The sequence below is a fragment of the Pimephales promelas genome, chromosome 15 (genome assembly GCF_988280905.1).
Source record: "Pimephales promelas chromosome 15, fPimPro1.hap1.1, whole genome shotgun sequence".
NCBI lineage: Eukaryota > Metazoa > Chordata > Actinopteri > Cypriniformes > Leuciscidae > Pimephales > Pimephales promelas.
In genome coordinates this window covers 10,369,567-10,372,043 of record NC_142783.1, presented here as the reverse complement: position 1 = coordinate 10,372,043, position 2,477 = coordinate 10,369,567, and positions in this window count along the sequence as shown.

Sequence of the window (2,477 nt, the reverse complement as noted above, 5' to 3'; positions counted from 1 at the left end):
TTCTGACTTTTTTTCTCACAATTGCGAGTTTATATCTCACAATTCTGACTTTATTTCTCAGAATTGCGTGATATAAAGTCGCAATTGCGAGTTATAAAGTCAGAATTGTGTGTTATAAAGTCAGAATTGCGAGATATAAAGTCAGAATTGCGAGATATAAAGTCAGAATTGTGTGATATAAAGTCGCAATTCTGAGAAAAAAAGACAGAAGTGTGACTTTTTTTCTCACAATTGCGAGTTTACATCTCGCAATTCTGACTTTATAACACATAATTGCGAGTTTATATGTCGAAATTCTGACATCTTTTCTCAGAATTGTGAGATATAAACTCGCAATTGCGACTTATTAGGCCAATTTTTTTTCCCCCATCAGAATAGTTTAAATCTCACAATTCTGACTTTATATCATGCAATTCTGACTTTATAACTCGCAATTGCGACTTTATATCACGCAATTCTGACTTTATAACTCGCTTTGCGACTTTATATCACGCAATTCTGACTTTATGTCTCGCAATTCTGACTTTATAACTCGCAATTGCGACTTTATATCACGCAATTCTGACTTTTTATCTCGCAATTCTGACTTTATAACTCGCAATTCTGACTTTATATCTCGCAATTCTGACTTTTTATCTCGCAATTCTGACTTTATATCTCGCAATTCTGACTTTATAACTCGCAATTGCGACTTTATATCACGCAATTCGGACTTTTTATCTCGCAATTGTGAGAAAAAAAGTCAGAATTGTGAGATAAAAAGTCGCAATTATTTATTTTATTTTTTTATTCAGTGGCGGAAACAAGCTTCCATAAACAGCTGATGGGCTCCTTTGACTGAAAAAAAAAAATACTGTGGAAGTCAATGGGGTCCGTCTGGTTCCCAACATTCTTCAAAATATCTTTTTTGTGTGTTCAACAGAAGAAAGAAATGTATTCGGTTGTTAAGTCTGACGTCACGCGTGACGTTTAGCCTCTTCCGGGTCCAAGCGCTCCGCTCGTCCATCTAATTAACGTTACAACCCATAACGTTAGACTAAGCCCTTTTCTTAAAGGACTGGCTTCGCTTCAGCGCCAGTGGGTGTTAGGGATAAAGGAAAGAATTGTAACTTACCTTATCAACTGCAGCCATTTTCTCTTTTCTTTCTCGTCACAGGGAAAGCGGTAGAATGACAGTTGAATGTCACTTGTTTTTTTAACTCCGATCTATTTAAACAACATGGGACACAGCACTGCGGCATGTTAAAACTCGGGCAAAAGCGGTAAGCAGATAGAGAGGACCCAGCATTTGGACCCGGAAACAGTATTATCAGAGCGTGATTACGTCACGACTTAACAACCGAATAGGCCTACCGGTTTGGAACAACATGGGGTGAGTGAATGATGACCGCATTTTTATTTTGGGGTGAACTATCCTTTTAAATACTGTATGAGAGCAATCATTTATAATGATGGTTTAAAGAGCATTAATACAAATGCACAGGAAGTGTAAAATATGCTGTCCAAAATGTGTATGCTAGGATCTGTCTTAAGATGAAAATAAAATGATTGCTTTGTGTTTCATACTTGTTTTACTGATTAAATTTAGCGGAAAACCCAATAACAGGTAGTTTAATGGCATGTTTCCAATGACAGAAAAGGTCAACATGTTAAATTAACAGTATGGGGTTTCATTTATTTATTTATTTTAAAAAAATTAACCCACCTTGAAAAATATTTAGGCTATTGTGACAAATAAACTATATTTTTTTTTCTGGTGGAATAGTGGCGGAAACAAACTTAATTTATTTTATATTGAATATTAATATATGGAAACAATATTTATTTAATTAGTTAGTTAGTTAGTTAGTTAGTTAGTATAAGATGCTTAAATGTTTGTATACAGAAATTCATTACTCACCTAAAGAAATGGCAACACTATACATTTGGTATTTGAAATTGTCTTAAAATCATTATCTATATTATAAAGTCCCTACATAATTTACATATGAAGAATGATGTAGTGATTAAAAATGTCACTTCATGACTACATATTTCCAATTGCAAAATGTGAAAATGAACAAAACAAAATATGTGCCCAGACTTTCAATTGGTAATTTATTCATGAGTCACACACATTGTGTTTTCATGTTTTATGGGGATTTAGTACATACTGTAATGGTTTTTATACTGTTTATATTGGTTTTTACATAAAAAAATGTCCCCACAAGAAAAAAAGATTTTGGATATTGCCATATTTTTAGGGAGTCTGGTTCGCTATGGGCTCTCCAGACATAATGTTTTTTATACTGTATAAACTGTATAGCCTATTCTCTCCCTTGCACTAACCCTTTCCCTGAACCATACCCATCACAGGAAACTTACTGCATTTTAACATTTAAAAAACAATAAATAAATAAATAAAGGAAAAAAGCGTTGTGTATGATTAATAAGCTTGTTTCGTCATGAGGACCTCAATTTTGTTCCCCACAGTGACC